This window comes from Sceloporus undulatus, chromosome 5, assembly GCF_019175285.1.
Source record: "Sceloporus undulatus isolate JIND9_A2432 ecotype Alabama chromosome 5, SceUnd_v1.1, whole genome shotgun sequence".
NCBI lineage: Eukaryota > Metazoa > Chordata > Lepidosauria > Squamata > Phrynosomatidae > Sceloporus > Sceloporus undulatus.
Window position 1 is genome coordinate 104,451,167 of NC_056526.1, and position 18,671 is coordinate 104,469,837.

The 18,671-nt window shown below is 39.8% G+C and overlaps 1 long non-coding RNA gene across 2 annotated transcripts; it reads right to left on the minus strand.

Annotated features, from left to right (window-relative positions):
• Positions 1 to 3,598: 3,598 nt before the first annotated feature.
• On the minus strand, positions 3,599 to 18,338 carry LOC121930424. 2 transcript variants are annotated; one of them, XR_006103938.1, is made up of 2 exons: positions 17,528 to 18,338; positions 3,599 to 5,923 (listed from the first exon to the last, which is right to left on the minus strand). It is a non-coding gene; the product is annotated as an uncharacterized LOC121930424 (long non-coding RNA). The 2 variants fall into 2 exon arrangements; XR_006103937.1 differs by lacking the exon at positions 17,528 to 18,338 and adding an exon at positions 9,886 to 13,252.
• Between the last annotated feature and the right edge of the window lie 333 nt (positions 18,339 to 18,671).

Genomic DNA, 18,671 nt, shown 5'->3' on the forward strand with positions numbered 1-18,671 from the left:
CATATGAGGAAGTGGAGTTAAATCCCATCCTACCAACTTATTTCTTTCAGTTAGTCTTAAGAGTACTACAAGATCTCCATGGTTGCTTGCTTGTTTGCTTGCTTTCCTGGAAACTCACCATGGACGAACAGCCAAGAACTTTGGTACCAATCTATGAACCACCATGTTGAGTAACATAGTCCTACTTGCTTGGAAGCTCATAGGAAAAACGAGAATAGACTGACAAGTACAAAAGAGAAGGAGAAAGGGAAAGAGTGAAAGGGTTGGTGAGCATTACACCTAGGAATTTCAACAATCTAAGAAGGCATGTGGAGTCTTTCCTATTAAAGGAGGAAATATGAAAAATATAAATATGAAAAGCTATATTTCCTTAAAATAAAGCAACCATCTATCTAAAATAGTTGAATAACACTTGATTCACCAATGGCTTGACAAATAGATCTCCTCTCTTGTCCTCTCCATGATGCTGACTACCACAGAAACACTTCTCTGAAATGTTGGCACTAGCTCCAATGGCATATCAAGTGTGTGCTGTTCACTTTTGTTTGGCAGGCAATGACTGCTCTGCATGTCTCAACTAGCATTGCTGTGAGATGTTATTCTCCCCCTCCTGAAGGACTCTTCCACTGAGGATGAGGACATGTTCCCTACCACAACCTTGAGTCCAAAGATGGTGAGGATCCAGCTGCTCTTATGGCCCCAGGACCCACAGGAGGACAGGGAACTGAATCTTTAGGTAGCGACAGAGTGAGGAAAGAGTCTGACAAGAAGGCAGGTCCCTTATCTAGTCCACAGAATAGATATCATATGCAGGCAGTTTCAGCATGAGGCTCTACTGTGATCCGGAGGATCTCATCCACTTAGATCCTGATCACTTTAGGGTCAAAACATACTGATCTTGTGCATGTGTGTGTATGTGTGTGTGCATGAACACCTTAAAGTCACCTGTTGACATACGGTCAACCCATGAATTCCATGACAAACTGATGACAAACAGATGAGGACAGAGTGCAGTTACAGGAGATATAAACAAAGAAACTATTCTCATATTGCTTCTGGTACCCAGGTCTGTAAAGCTCAGATGTTTCCCTCTTAGATTACCACATTACACCCTTGCAGTGCTGTTATTCCACTTTAATTGCTCTGGCTGCCTCCTGTTGTATTCTGAGATTTGAGGGAAAGGCATTTAGAATTCTCAGCCATAGAGCTCTTAGGCCTAGCTGAACTACAAGCCTCATAATGCAACAGGAGGCAGCCAAGGCAGTAAAATTAGAATAGCAGCACTATAAAAATGTAATGTGATAATGTGGACTATCTTAGCTTCGCATGAGCCATTCTAAGATCAGGACAAAGGAAAGCTCACACAGCTAAGGTTTAATAGACCTGGCTTTCTAGTAGCTACAATGAGATCACAAGTTTGGGAGGAGGTATAATACCTCCTACAACAGTCTAAATAACCTAGAGGCACCAGATCTAAGCATTGGTGGAAGACCAACAATGAATACCAGGTGTTGTAGGCTATATTTCAGAGGAAGGAACTGGCAAAACCACCTCTGAGCATTCCATGGCTATGAAAACCCTATGGAATTCATGGGTTGACCATATGTCAACAGGTGACTTTAAGGTGTGCATGCACGCACACATGCACACATACTTCTATTCTTGCTAGGACTGAGAGGGGGGGAAGCCCTACTCTCAGAAAGAAAGCACTTTTTATCAGGAATAAGGCTGGATCAATCTCATATCAACTGCATCTCTGTTTACATGTATAATGAAGGCTTCTTTATTGAGTAAAATTTGAATAGAGTGCAGTAAAGTTATGAAACAGTAAAAATGATTTTTTGTGGGGTTTTCTGGCTATGTGGCCATGTTCTAGAAGAGTTTATTCCTGACATTTCATCAGCAACTGTAAAAATGATCTTTAAACTAAGCTAAAAATACCTGAGAGAATATTACAACAAATGCATGTGAATGGATGAGAGGCCCAATTGCTAAACTCCTCACCAATCTTCCAAATGCAACCTGCAACAGGCTATCAGTAGGAACGTACATGGTAAACTACAAGGTACATGGGGTAGGGGCCTTTCAGGACAAAGAGGTCTTAATGCAGGAGCATTTGCACTGGAACTCTGGATGTGGTTCAGGCAAAATATGTATCAAATCTTCAGAGCTGTCTCAAGGTGCTGAGAACAGTGTTGTTCTTAACCTTCAGATCTGCCTGCTCTTTCTATATTCCTTGTTTCCTGTGACACTTTTTGTGCTTGATCTGTGTGCCCATGCCCCTAGTGCTGGACAGTTTTATTTTCTAGGAGTAGTCCTGTCTATTTCCTATTTTTGGAAAGCTTGTCTCCTTACTGTTTTCTGCCTTTAACATGCTTTTTAGTACTCTCTTCACTACCTGATATTCTGAACAGAACTGTTTAGAGCCTATATTGTTAATTTGTCTTTCTCTTTGGATCCTATTCACTGAGTGCTGTGTAGTCCTTGACAAGTCTATCTGCTGACTTTACTGACACTGATTCTGAACTGTTACATCCATTCAATAACAGACCAACACACAGATTAACATATAAATCACTTCCTCCCAACCAAGGATCACACAGTATATATGCCCCACTCACTTCCATGCCACCATTCTCTGAAGATGCTAGCCACAAATGCAGGCGAAACAGCAGGAATAAATTCTTCAAGAACACGGCCACATAGCTCAAATAAACCCACAAAAAGCTATAGATGCAAGCTGTGAAAGCCTTCAACCTCACAATAGAAAGATAGTATGGCAGAACCTACAGGGTCGGAGAGAGCTGAGTTTCCACAGATCAAGTCTTGATGGTCTTAGCAAAAAAGAAAATTATTCTGTTCAGTGTGGTTTTTTTGCAACTATATTACAGATTGAGTCTCCCTTATCTGGAATTCCAAAACCCAAAATTGTGCACATAAGTGACTACGATAGTGACACCTTTGCTTTCTAATGATTCAAGGTACACAAATTTGTTTCATAAACAAATGTATTAAAATATTAAAAATAGTGTGTATAAAAATACCTTTAGGATATGTGTATAAGGTGTGTATAAAAACATAAATGAAATTTATGTTTATATTAAGGTCCCATCACCAATATGTTATGTATATGCAAAGATTCCAAAATCCAATAAAATAAAACAAATACATCTGAAATTCAAAATATTTCTGGTCCCAAACATTTTGGATAAGGAAGATTCAATCTGTATTTCACTTCAAGAAATAAAGTACGCCCACAACATACAAGGTCACACGGAAGACAAGTCCCCATAGAATGAATGGGGCACATGCGCGCTCTGCATGCAGGAGCATGCCCCATTCATACAAACGTGGGGTGGGGAGTCCGAAACAGATCCCCTGCGTATGGTAAAGGCGGACTGTATGCTTTCACCTGTCAGATGTTAATGGATAGCAATCCTAAAAGGTTCTACCACATTTATTTCTGTTTTAGAGTCCTATCTTTATTTCTATATTCTCCTTTCAAAAGTTAATACTAAACTGCTTATTTGTTGTAATATATATTGGAACTGTTGTGCAGTTATGATAAACAACGGTAAAAAAATTAGGTAAACAGTGGTTTAAAAAAGGAAATTAAAAATGGAAGTTTATTTTCATATTTGTAACAAAAAGGATACATTATCATTAGAAACTGTAAATACATACAACACTCATTTATTGAAGATGGTTATTTTACATTATTGGCTCACACCTAGGTTTGCTATGCAAAGCCTTGAGCACAATTGTTGTGGTACTTTTCTTCACAGAACACTAGTAACTGTAATTCCTTTAAAAGAGGCTAGGGATCTCCAAGTGAATTCTCTGAACACATTGCTGAATTTCAAATCCCAGGCCTGTTTGGAATAGAAAGAAATGATAGTATGTAGTGTAGTCATACACCCAGCTTAATTCAGTACCACCACCATCTCTTTACCATATGCTAAGTCCAAAAGTTTCCATATAGAACAGGACCATTTTAGTGAGATTTCATATCTCAGTTCTACAAACAGATTTCTCTTTTGTATCCATGATCAGCTCAAGGCTAGAGATGGAGTATGCTTCAAGATGTTGCAATGCAGACATAATTTCTGATGGAATACATATGAATCCTATCATAAGCTCTGTTTACAGACTGTATAGGTTTTTATGTTGTTTCATAAACCTGCAAAACATGTTTCACCAGCGATGCAGTGGAAGAAAAAAATGTGTCTGTGCTCTGGGCAATGCCAGCGCTAGGTATCATGTCACCTACTGTTTCTCAAAAACATCCAGTCAATGAAAAATTCTTCTCTACACTAAAATCAACATAGCAAGACTCTCACACACCCAATCTCTCTCTCACTATATTAATATAATGTGAAAATTCAAAATGCTTACAGAAAAGAGTATATCTGTATGAAGAGGTTAGATGTGTGGCTAGAATCCATTTGGTACACTATGCTAGCAACTGCACATTTTGCCTGGTCACGCAATGATGGTGAGGGAAGATAGATAAAATCTGCTATCTTGGAGCAGTCTGTTTCTCCCAATGCCTCCCTTCCTTCACAGACTCTGTACTTGTGGCCTCTGTACTCCTGCCACTGCCAGTGTAGTTACACTATGCAATGCACCAACTATGCCAAAAATGCCCTGAGTTGTTAATTCTTATGGAACTCGTAGTTAAAGTTTCAAATTTATGTATGTCTGCCCCTTCAGTTCTAAAACCGTAGGCTCTATGACTTTAAGGAAGTGCCAAACAACTACATTTTGGGTGTTCAAAGGCTTCAGAAAGCCTTAAGCAGTTTTCCTTATTTTTCCATTTGAACAGCAGACTCCCATGCCATATCCCTCCCTTCTGTTTTAAAACTGGTTTGCCACACAACATGAGCCAGTGCTGTTTGGGGCAAGTCCAAAACTCAATTCGAAACAGCCATGCAACTCTTTGGATCCAGGTCACGGAAATATTAACAGTTCCTTGGGTGACGCTCCGTATGTTATCATTTAGTGCCTCAATATCTTGGGGACACCGATTTAAGCCTTGTTGGTGATCCCAGCTAGAGTTGTCCAGTTGCAACAATTGTTTAATGGTGGCTTAGAGCTTGGGTAAATCCTACTGAGTCAAAGGGTCTATGGTAGTTGCGACTACCTGTAGGATCTGAGCCAATGTATCTGAGCCACTGTATTCGTCTTCCACAATCATGTTAACTGATATTCTCTTGACCTCAGTGCCCTTTTAATGAAATCCTAATACACACACACATACAGACAGACAGACACTCTCTGCCCATGTAGGAAAATATATGGAGTGCCAATGCATGGGTGGGGGGAGTTATAGGCTTGTAAATACCAATTGGATTCTGTCCCTGAAGGCACTAAACTGTGGGAAAACTTGCTTTTATGGACAGGCCAGCTATTCTGAGATAATGGAGGTGGCAAGGGTGAGGGCAGGCAAGGTTCTGATCCTGCAAAATCTTGCATGTATCACCCTGTTTTATGGATCTCTAAAATGAGCAAGATGAGGGGCAGCTAGACACACTATTTGTTTTATATACAGAGTATGACTAGAGTGGATTCTAGGATATTGCTCCACCCTACATCTATTTTAGATAGTTTGCTATTCAACCTTTAATTAAACAATGAGCCAGATATGTTTTTTAAAAAACAAGAAAATTATTTCATTTTTACTTTCCCATCCCATCCTGTCCAAAAAGGTATACACCATTCTAGGGGTTCATGGTGGAGTCTTTCTTGGAGCCCTCCTGCTTCCATCAAAAGGGCAGGATCAATCAGAACCAGTATTCGGAAACAAAGATGTGCACGTTGACAATATTACGGTGAGAGACGACACCGCCTACAACGTAGTTCATCTCTAGTTTCAAGGTGGCATAGAAAGGGCCAATGATGGGCTTCACTTGACGAACAACACCTGTGGGTCGGAGAAGGCAACAAAAATTAAGATTAGTGCCACAGATGTTACTGCTCCCACCTCTCTCAGAGCCCAGATGTAATAAATTACAAATAATGTGTTATTTCTAACTAACCCCCTTTCCCCAAAAACGTAGGCACAGTAAAGCTACAATACAATTGTAATTGTAATCTAAAATGTCACTTGTGGGTCATTTGTACCACAGACTAATGTCTTGTAGCTTTAAAACAGTAATTAAAGGGTTATTAACAACTATACTCATTTAAAAAAACTACTGAATTATTTCCCAAGCTCTATCCCATAATGTATGATGGATTTAGTCATTCTGGCTGAGTTGTTCCTGGAAGAATTCTGTTACATCTAGTGGCCTTACAGGATGCCACAAGCTTTTGTCTTATTTTCCATGCTGCTTAACATCTGCATTAGGGTAGGAACCATATGGTATCCAGATATTGGTGGATTGCCAGTCCCAGCAGCTCAGAGATGTAGTTGACTGTTAATCACACTCCAGCATCTGGAAAACCACAAGGTGCCTACCCCTGATGTGCATAAAACCTCTAGGAGAGGTCATCCAAAGGTGACAGCTACGAAATCTAATTCTGATTTTCATATCAGTCTTCCAGTATCACAGAGGCAATGGAAGTTCTAAACCAGTGCTTGGGATCAGTTTTGGAGTGGGTGAGGGTGAACAAACTGAAGTTTAATCCAAACAAGGAGAATATTAGTTAGTTATGGATTACAGCAATCCGGGACTAGGTGTTTAGTCTTGATGTGATTGCACTTCTCTTTGAAGTAAGCGTCAAAGTCTGGGGGCCTTATTCTCAGATTAACAGAATGAATTTATGACTAGGAGTTCTTTCATTAAATTCAGCTAGCCTATCAACTTGACCCTTTTCTTTGAGAGATTGGCTATGGTAATGGATGCACTCAATACCTTTAGGTGGATCTAACTTTAAAGATAGTCAGGAACTATTGTTTGGTCTAGACAGAATGTAATTGTTACAGAATGCAGTTGGCAGGGTGTTAACTAGAGCTAGTAGACCAGATCATATAACATAAGCACTGAATCACCTCATTATATATTTTACCAGTCCATTTTTGAGCTCAGTTGAAAGAGCCAGGCATGTTGTTTAAAGCTTTTGACTAGACCCTTGAGAAAATGACATTTTTGGATTCCCCAGGCCACATGATGCCAGAAGTATTCTGGGTGCAATAGTCCAAATACTGTATGTTCTCCAAGCTCTGCTCTTTGAGGGTCTTAAGATCTCTTTTCAATTATATGAATTTATCTGACCCTTAAGATCATCCTCTGAGACACAATTTTGGCATTAATCCTATAGTTAATCCAAACTATATGTTAATATACAGTTAATCAAAACTATAATGAGTTCTGTTGTTTCATTGCAGACTTTGGATAAACAGGTTTGGCATGTGTTTACAGATTACAAAATCCTGCAAAATCTATTTGTCAGAAGCAATAATAGGGAAAGGATACAGATCACAAACAGAAATCCCTTTTTCAAACCATTTCTACTCTGAGAAGAAAAATATTGGTTATTTCTAGCCTATGCTTCACTGACAGTATCCTCTCCAAGTTTCTTTTGGTTCATGAAGTCTGCTGTCCTCCACAATACCCAGAGCAAACGGCTATTGCTGTAGTGTTTTAAAAGTGCAAAATATACGATAATGATGGTTCACCCAAATTCAAAACTCCTGCTGAGCTGAACATTTTGGTATAGAATTCCTTCACTTAGTTACTGGATTCTAAAATGTGGCATTTGATTTGGAAGGAAACACACAATTTAAGGAAGGATTATTTGATACATATCCCATTTAGATCTAAGCTAAGATCGTGTTTCAAAAGTGGAGAGCTCAACAGCATTTGTGGAATTCCAGAAGTTCTCTTATAGCAGTTCCCTAAGCACACATTGGCTTAGGATCTGATGGGAGACATAAACGTTTGCTTATGCCAGCTGTCAGCACCCTTTTCTGGATGCTGTGATGACCTTAAAGTTCTGTCCTATTTAAATACTGACTAATATCTTCAGCATGTGGCAAAATAGCACACTTTTCACCACATTCATTTCCCTTACTATATTTCATAAATGCACTTCTTCTCTTTTTACGTATCCCTTCCATTCCTGAAAATGTTACATATAAGATTCATTTTCTTGGACTGGTTTCCCTGTCTTATAAAATTGATTTCTTTTCGTCAACAGCCAAAATGGAGGGTGTGGATGGGGAATCTCCCTGGCATTCAGCCCTTGCCAGGAAGAAAGGATTTGAAATGCTTTCTCTTTATGTTTGACCTGTGAGCATAGGAATATATAACACAATTTCGTATTCATACTGCCCATGTGCCAAGCATGTATGGAAAGTGTGATCAGCAATTCGTATTGCCAGGGCAGCCCTGGCCTCTTCTCCCTATTCCTTTCCTGTTCTTATCTTCCATGGCATCTCCTTGGCTGATCTTCATTGGAGTCATATTTGTTACAGACATTAAGAGACTGCTTGAGGAGGATCATATGGAAGGAGACACAGCTGTCTTGACTCACATCAAGAGGTAAAGAGAAACAATTGGTGTGTATATGTGTCAACTTGAGGGCAACTAGTTCTTTGGAAGTGTATTATTTGAGCTGCACCAAGTCTGAAAGACCAGCACTGTCCCTACCTCTGAATTCAACCTGATGCAAATAATGCAACACCCCCCCGACATGACATATGTGGACTGAAAAAAATATTCTCCTATTATGTACTCAGGTGTCGGAGGTGTGTTACTCGTTCATAGATCTTTACTGTCATGAAAACAGCAAAGAGTTTACTTGGTAGCACGAATGGGTTTATAGGCCCTTGCATCCAAAAATAAGATTTGGACTGCTCCATATCCTATGACTCTGTAACTCTGAGAACTACAAGAACACTGCTCCGTCAACCCTGCTTCTTTATTGCAACATCCTTTAAAACAGACATAGAGAGTATGTAGCCCTCCACATGTTGGAATGTGATACCTATCACCCCTACTGGCTAGCTAGGCCATCCAGGATTTATGGGAGTTACAATTCATCAGTATACTCCAGATTGGATTAGGAGTAATGATGCCCCACAAATTATGAGTACAGGCATACGTCAGTTAATAAAGCCTCTGACAAAGGCTCTCCTTTTAATAAAGTTTTTAAAGCCCATTCTTCCCTCTTTCTACCTTATTCTCTGTCTAGCTGAAAGTTTTTAGCAGCATCTGCACTAGGAGGATAGTGAAGGAGGTTTGGAGAAACACATACTTTCAGTATCAGGTTGCAGCAGCACATCTGTAGTAAACAATAAATTGAACTGGAAAAGAATGGGATTCTACTTTAATCAGTCCTTCTGTAGCTATGTGTGCTTGCCTACAACAGGCAAGACAACCACCTCTAGAATTCCTTCCTGAGCATATATGAACAAGCAAGAGAGCAAAAAGGGGAAAGCAGATAAGGCTGCCTTACCAGCTACTGTCAGCATGTTAGAAAAGCAAAGATCTCTAAGTGTTGCTACTAATATGCAAACTGTAAGAAAAACTGGAGGCTGCTGAAAGTAAAAGTCATAATTGGATGAACTTTGGAAAGCCCTAAAGTGACCTATAGAAGGTTTAACATGTGTGAGGGGGTTGATTTAAAACAAAAAGTTATGCAAGATTTACCTGACCTGCTTGTTTTATTTCACATATGCTGAAACATGTTAAACTTTCTTTGTTTCTTTTTCATTTCTTGCTTTATACTGTAGGAACCTTTTTCTATTCTTCCATGCTATTTCTGCCTCTGGTACCTAAATTTCTGTTAAAGAATTCCCAGGAACCCATCTATTTTGTTAACTGAGTAGATGAACCCATATGTGATTTATGGAGATAAAGGTTAATTTTGAATGCATATACCTTCAGTTTCTTATTCATACATATATCACCATTTTAAAAAATCTTACACAAAACCAACCATTTTAACTGGAGAAAACTGTTGTGGATCTTGATGTGGACAGTCCCTTGAGCATTGAGACACAGGATATGGAACGTGGGAATACAGGAAGCTGCCTTATACAGAATCAGACCGTTGGCTCATCTGGCTATGTTATGGACTCTGGCTGCACTATATCAGCTGTGGTGTCAAAGGGTAGCCTTGCTGTGTGCCTCTCCTTTCAACAGGTTTTGATGCTGCTACTGTCAACACTGCTGACACACCCACAGAAGCAGACATATCCTTCCCCACTTTTTCAAAAAATCCAGACACAGTCAGCCAGCTCTAGCAAATCTACCATTCTACATGCAACAGAGCAAATTACTACACACTGACTTGGAAACATAGGTCCAAAATGTTTTGGAGCAAGAAGAATGTATCTTGCTAGTCAAGTTGCCAAATGCATGTTTCCTGATTTGGAAATATGAATCTCAATGGCTTGTAAAGCTATCTTGTCTAAGTCAAGCAAAAGCATGACTTAGATTTGAAAATAAGATAATATTAAATGTTAGAAATCGGGGGATTAATTCTTTGCCAGTAATACTCATTATAGAAATGTTTGAATTAGGTGAGCTACCATGGATTAATTTGTTATTTAACTTTTTCATTTCTCGAGTAGACCATGGGATTTACAGAGAATGGTAGAGAAGTTGTCAACCTGGGTCCTGGGAATCTAAAGGATGAAGGAAAGGAAAACAGTGCCAAAGAACTTAGAAAATTCTAGCAGGCATAACTCTGCTCATACTAAAGACCGAATGGATGAGAGAATGGGGTGGGATCAGTGCTTCCAGGATAGATTACGCTCTTGCCTTTCACCATGGGATGGATCCATTTTAAATAGGAATTAGAATACAGTACTTACATTGACCCCTGGATAAGGCGACTCAGTTTTTTTGGATCAGTTTTTCGACCAAAATTTCTAGACTTATACATGAATATATACAGTAGATCAAGGGAACTGGCAGTAACTTATCAGGTCTAAAGGACCTGAAGGGCCACAACTTCTGAGGGCAAATAAATCACTTCCCCACCCTATTCCATTTCTCACTTTTTCCCTTCTTTTCATTCTTTATCAATTGCTCCCCAATCTCAGCTCTTCAATTACTTCTCTATTATTGTTCATCTGGGTTCTGCTCCCTAGAAAGAGCATTAGATGAGGCCAATCCTATTTCTCTCTCTCTCTCTCTCTCTCTCTCTCTGTAGGCCTTCCTGTCCTACTAAATCTGGCAGTACAATATATTAATTTTTGCACATATTTAATGACTTCAGCAACATTGACAACATTTAAACAAAGCAGCTTAATGAGAATTGATAAACTGTTTCCAGAATGGGAAGTCAAATGCTTTCATGGCCGGCACCCATAGTTTTTTGTGGGTTTTTCGGGCTATGTGGCCATGTTCTAGAAGAGTTTCTTTACTGACGATTCGCCAGCATCTGAGCCATGCACTACAGAAGCCACAATACTAATGTCTAGAGAATTCAAAAGATTGCAATACCTGTGGTAGACTTGAACAGACAAGATCAAGGGTTACACTACAAATGTTTTTTGTAACTTCACTTGGGCATTATTAAAATCCCATACCACAAGATCAGGGAAACATCCATTCTGTGTACTCCTGCCCCCAAAGTGTGACAACCCCTAAAACAGTGGGACTCCCTTTCTACTGTCCCCCCTCTGTTTATTCATTCAGTGCTGCCTTTCACTGATGCCATAATTGTTTCAGTACAGTTTCTCAAAGCAATCCTACTCTGGTCATTTTAGGAGAGCTAGTCCTAAAACTGACTAAAAGTGCTTTCAGTGAATAGATAAAACAGAAGTCAGTGAAGGACAGACTATTGGAAAATGGGTAAATATTGGAAGGCAAAGGTGGGAGGAATCAAGACATGATAGTTGAGATGAAGATATTATTTGTTTGTTTATACATACCTCGCTTTCCCCCAAAATTGGGACTCAAAGCGGCTTAGTCTAAAAACATAGTTCAATTAAAAACTTACAAAACTGACAATTAAAATGGCATTAAAGAATAGTGGTGTCAAATCTGTCACCTCTGAAATGTTGCAGAATACTGTGCACAGCCACTTGACCTGAGCATCATGCCCATCTGTACCACACACTTTCACAGGGCGTTTTTTAGGACTCACAGGATTGTTGTAAGGATTGCAGAAATGGTGCACTTAAAAGTGCTTTGGGAGTACATAAGAAAAAACACACCAATTTTTCTCTCTCCTTTTACAGCCAGTCATAGCCCCCTCCCCAACCAACATGTCCAGACACTTCCAGTTTTCCCCCAATCCCTTTTATTAGTCAAAAATGTAAGAGCAAGGGACTGCCTTGTCTTAGTTTAGAGAAGAAATGTGCTTATTGGAGGCTTCCAGGATCACAAATCTCCTGCTTTTAATGAAAGAGGATTTGCCCATCCCTGTTGTATAAAACTAAAATATGGGATTATTGTTATTAGTATTATTGCTATGATATCTAATAATCTAGAAAAAGAGGCCATCAACAAAACCATGAGACGTCATGGACATTAGTTGCCACAGATGCCAGGATACTGATGGTACTGATCTTAATATTTTTAATCTTCTCAATTTCCTCCTCAGCGTTTCTGGTATTCTGCTCAGGTGTTGTAGGTATTCTTTTGGTTTGTCTCTGCTGCTGTAAGATATAATTACATTTCCCTCCTCTTTGCCCCCTGTGAAATATGCAAGCCCCTCAGGCAGTTTACCTTCATGTCTGGTTCCTGCTTGTATTTTGTATCACACAGCCAGTTTGTTAATAAGCCTGCCTCTTGAACTCAAAAGAGCCACTCTGTAAATTAACTCATTCCTTCCAGTTCCCCTGAACTGACAGGGCTGAGGACCTGGCATCTAGGCCAGTCAACAGAGTAGCTTGCTTGCTTCATTCCATGCCTCTTTCACACTACACAATTATAGCACTTTGATACCATTTCAGCTGCCGTGGCTGCATCGTACAGAATCCTAGAATTTATTTGCTGACGCACTAAAGGTCTCTGGCAGAGAATTCTAAATATTATGCCTCATGAAACTACAAATCCCAGGAGTCTATATGCACAAGTCCTATAATTGTATAATGTAAGAGACCTAAGTGAAGGTAGGTAAAGGTAGTTCCTTGACATATATGTCTAGTCTAACTGACTGGAGGGGGCGGTGCTCATCTCCATTACAAAGCCAAAGTACTAGTGTTGTCCAAATACACCTCTGGTGGTCATGACTGCACCAAATGTTGTTACCTTCCCACCAAAGTGGTACCTACTTATCTACTTGCATTTGCATGCTTTCGAACTGCTAGGTTGGCAGAAGCTGGGACTAGTGACAGGAGCTCACCTCATCATGCAACACTTGGGCCTCGAACTGCTAACATTCTGATCTTCCACTTGTCAGAATTGGCGTCTTAACTACTAAACCACCGTATCCCTAATAAGTGAAGGTAGTGGGCTAGTAACTCATTACTTATACTGAGTACAACCAAACTGAGAAGCTATTACTGCCTGCCAATTGCAGAGCCTGATATTGGATATGCTTGACTTTTTTCTTGTGCCCAAGGTGGGCTCTGAGCATAGAGAGCCAATAACAGCACTATCAGTATCCAGGAGTTCCAACTTCAGACCATGAAAATACTTAGTTTAAGCCCTGGAACTCCTGATATGAATTAATTTATCTCAATTTGGTGAGGCACTAAAGGTCTCTGGCAGAGAATTCTGCTATCTACTATACAACAGACAGCAGTAAGGGGTGTCCTTTAGCCAGCCCAGTGGTATCACCAGGTGCAGGAGATGGAGCTTTGGAAGCACAGCTTCCAGACACTACATATATGGCCTGCCTCGGTGCACAAGGTGAAAGGAGCGCCCCAGGACAGCTGTGGGGGAGGGCCCAATCAGGTGTCACCCCTCTTCTGCAGTGTCACCCAGTGCAGGACACACCACTGCATCTCCCTAGTAATGTCATTGAGCCAGCCACATTTGTTGGGATATCTTAATTACATTCAGTCAGCCCTCCATATCCATGGATAAAAGCATATACAGTTTTGAAAATATTTTTAAAATATAGAAATTCTCAAAAGCAAACCTTGATTTTGCCATTTTATGCAAGGGACACCATCTTACTGCGCCATTATATTGGACTTGAGTATCCACGGATTCTGGTATCCACAGGGGGTCCTGGAACCAAACCCCAAAGGATACCAAGGGTCCACTGTATACAGGTTGAGGCTCCCTTATCCGAAATGCTTGGGACCAGAAGTGTTTTGGATTTTGGGTCTTTTTGGCTTTTGGAATATTTGCATATACAGAGATACCATGCAGATGGGATCCAAGCCCCAAGATGAAATTAATTTATGTTTCTTATATACCTTATACACACAGCCTGAAGGTAATTTTATACACAATATTTTTAATAATTCGTGTATGAAACAAAGTTTCTGTACACTGAACCATCAGAAAGCAAAGGGGTCACTATCTTAGTCACTCATGATGACAATTTTGGATTTTGGAGTATTTCAGATTTTGCTTTTCCAGATAAGGGAGACTCAACTTGTCTGGATCACACAAATACTCTATTAGTATAACATTACAACAGTAGCCACATGGATGCCCATGGGAAGGTGCAAGTCACTTTTTCCATGGCATCAAGGCCCTTTAGTTTCAGTCCATCATCTGATACTCAGTTACCATGTCTATGAACATGGAGGTTCCATCAATTAGCTATTTTCCTAATCCTTTTTAAACATAATCAGCACATCTTGTGGTTTTGAATTCCATAAATTAATGATATGTTGTCTAAGAAAGTGCTCCCTTTTGTATATTTTCAATTTCTCCTGACAACTCATTTTTTCCCCAATAACCCCAAATTGTAGCATTACAAGGAAAGGAGGAAAAAGTATCCCCAATCCTGAACTGTGTCTAGGCTCTTAGATGCACTGTGGCTGTATGATTCCATGTGTTTTTCTTGTTTTTTTTTAAAAGAAAAGAGGATTTGGCCTGGAAACTATTGGATAATCAATCCATCATCACCTGGAGATGAGAGATCGGTTGATATGTTCAATAGAATGTTGAAAGAAAGAAGCCTCCTGGGCTGCAATATATGCCAACCCCTAATCAAATTCTAAGAAACAGGCTAGAGTCCATGGTCACAACATCCTCTTTAAATTCTTTAAATATAGTGATAATACCGTGATATCCATGGAAATAACTGGGAATGAAGGACTCTAGCCAAGGGATAAATACCAACAGTATGGTTCCTCTTAGAGTAAGTGCCTCCGTGTGTTACAGTAATCAAATCATGGTGATAGGAATCAAACACCATTCTTAACAAAAAGGTTAACTGAAAGCAAGAGTCACCATTTCCTAAGTACTTGTTTATTATTATTTTACCTGGATCTGCAGATTCTGTTATTATACTGATTATTTTGTCATTTTACCATACTTGTTCCTCGCCAATATCCCCTTGATCTGCTGCTACTTTTGTGCCATTAAAACAACAACATCCCAACTAATTCAGTGAGAATGGTGATATCACAAATCTGACTGGCCCCCTGCTCACATTTGATTAAGCTCTAATTTTGCACTCAATTCCATGTTTTATCATTTCTTCACAGATGTGTGGTATACACACGGTTCTGGCTACATACACATATGTATATCCATTTTGTTACAGGCCCTTTCATACTAAACCAATGGTACTCAGACTTTTTACCGAGACCCCATTTACATCTACATGTGGATGGCACACGCCATCTCTTGACGTAGTATTTGATTTAAAATGTTTTGTTTATTTATTATGTATATTTTCATTCACACATTCATGTGTATTCACAGTTTAGCATTTTATAAGGAAATAACATTCTTCAAATTAGAAGAGTTTTATTTAAGTAAATTCATAATTTAACTCAACACATGTGTAAATTCAATACATAAAACAAATTTAGTAGTAGTAGGAGAGCTCTGAAACTCCTAGTCTTGCACCCCACTTGAGCAACTCTTATGTTCTCCCTTGGGGGTCCTACCCCACTGTTTAACAACCACTGCACCATTATAGCACTATGATACTAATTTAACAGCCATGGTTCTTCTGCCTTAGGAAATCATAGGGTTTGCAGTTTGGGGGGGCTCAACCAGAGAGCTCCAGTGCCTCACCAAACTACAAATTCCAGGATTCCATAGGATGCAGCCATGACAGTTAAAGTGCAATATGGAAGTATATAACTGCATAGTGTACTTCATCTGGATGATTACAGGATTTAATTTGTGCCAAAGCTAATCAGAAGATCAGTCCAGGCATATGAGTTCAATGATTGCAGGAGCGGAGATTCTGACTTGAAATAAAGCTTGCCCCCTCATCCAACACGTAATACCTCCCTCCAAAAATTTTTTTGGTAAAACTGAATATGACATTTCAACTTTATTTTGAAGGGCTGGAGGGTTTTATACAGTTTAGATGGGTCCTAATGGCTGAAAATTTGCCTCTAGAGTGCTAGAGCTTGCACACTGCATATCTGGGCATTAAGCTCTTCTTCTCTGTCTGTGCCTTTGAGTCAACTCCAACTTATGATGACCCTATCCTAGGGTTTTCTTGGCAAGACTGATTCAGAGAGGGTTTGGTATTGCCTTCCTCCTGAGCTGAGAGAGTGACTTACTCAAGATCATCTGGCAAATTGCCATGACAGAGCAGGGATTCAAATCCTGGTTTCCTTCAATCCTAATCCAAAACCTAAATCACTGCATCACACTGGCTCACTCATATTAAGCACTAGCACGATCAAATTAGGCCCATGACCTGCCAGCTCTGCCATACCTTGAACACCACCAGCAGCGGCAGCACTGCCTCCTTGGTTGATTTCAAGAGAGGTTTAAAAGTGATATGAAATAAGTCCTTACTTTTAGCTATATGAAAGAATTAGGAAGTGAGGGGACAAGGGGAAAACAGCCTTTAGATGACTATGCTGCCCAAATAAATGTGGTATTACAGAGTTGTAGTACAGAGTTAAGGGTGGGGAAAAGCTTTATGGTGCTCTATAATACCCCTAGGCTTTGATAAGACTGAAAACGAATTCTTCACTGACAGCTGGTTAAAAGGGGGGGGGGAACCAAAACAAAAAAGATATGTCGCAGTGTCTGTAAAAGGGCTTAAAGAGAACAAGCTGAGGCTTTACTTCTGTTTACCTTTTCCCTTAGTTCAGCTGTGTTTTAGGGCTGCAAGTGACACCTTGCAAGCTGAACTACAGAACTTTGAGGCTATTCAAATTTTTACATTTTGCAAAAGCTGCTGCCAAGGCCCATGCCAGACTGCACTTTGGAAAGCAGCTTTAGGAATCGTCTGAGTGACTGCCACACACACACACTCCTTACAGAGATCATTCAAGGGGCTGCAATGTACAGATCATATGCACAATCACATTACATTCTCAAGAGGTCCCTAAAATATGTCATCTCTCCCACTGACCCCAACCAAAACATCCACACATGACATGCACTTACACAATACAGAAATAGCTGAACAAATTGCCCTCCGTGTCCATCACTTTTATATCACTTTCAGCACAGACACAAAAACATCCTCAAGTAACATTCTTTCTTTTAACATCTTTATCTAGGATTTGAAAACATACAAGCCTGCATTAACAAGTTCTCTCTTGGCAGCCAACCTTGCATTTTTGCTAGATAAAGTATGACAGGGCCCAGGGTTTGATTTGCTACAAGACAATAAAACAACAGCACCACCTTCAGGCAAATTGGTTCTCTCATGTGCATCTCAAAATAATACTTTAAAAATCTATAAATGCAGATGTTTACATTTAAAACAAAAAATATTGTGTGACTCTTATTTTGGGAGTGTTACCAAGGCAACTAATCCTATTCTGCAATGCCCACAAAAATAACAATGCAATCTGCTCAGATCTCTAATTGTCCTCATAATTCTTAGGCCAGACCATAAACCAGGCCATCAATCTAGAATCATAGAATCGTAGAGTTGGAAGAGACCACAAGGGCCATCCAGTCCAACCCCCTGACCATGTCTGTTTCAAAAAATGCACAAAATATGTAACCCTAGCAATTTCAGGGCCTACTTCTATGGTGAAGAAATTGAAACTTTGCTTAAACTATAGTAAGTAGTTTAGTAGTAAGAGCAGCAGCAGTAATAACAATACCAACATCTTCAGCTATTTCTATCTTGAGGTATATGTCTATGCCAACCCAGGCTAATTCTAACTGATCAGCCCAGGAATATATGAGACTGCCATATATTTGGCCAGATAGGAATCTATACATCAAATTTTAATGCTCATGCTAGGGATTTTCAAATTCTGAAACTGAAATGTGACTCCATGAACATTCCTACTGTACTCATGATACAGATGGTGTTCTGGGTCTCTGGATGTTAATAGAAAGCTGGAAGTCTGGATCTCTTTGTCCAGCCTATGACCTTAGGCAGCACCTCCCCTACCTCCTTCATCAATCCCAAAGTCTCTCAAGTCCCTCCAGTCTCAAGTCTCTCTCGTGTCTCCTGGAAACATGCTTTTATAACTTCTCATCTTGGAAGCATCTCAAAGCTTCTACACATCTCCCAAACAGGTGATTCTTGTCTCTCGTCATTTCTGTTGCCCCTACATGATGCTGACTCCCAATAAAGATAACCTAACCCATCACTCTTTGTTTACCTGGAGGAGAGACTATACTCCACAGCTGTGTTGCCCAAATAACAGGGAAGTCCATTATTTCAGACAATGGTAGTATGGTTCCAGTATAAAATGT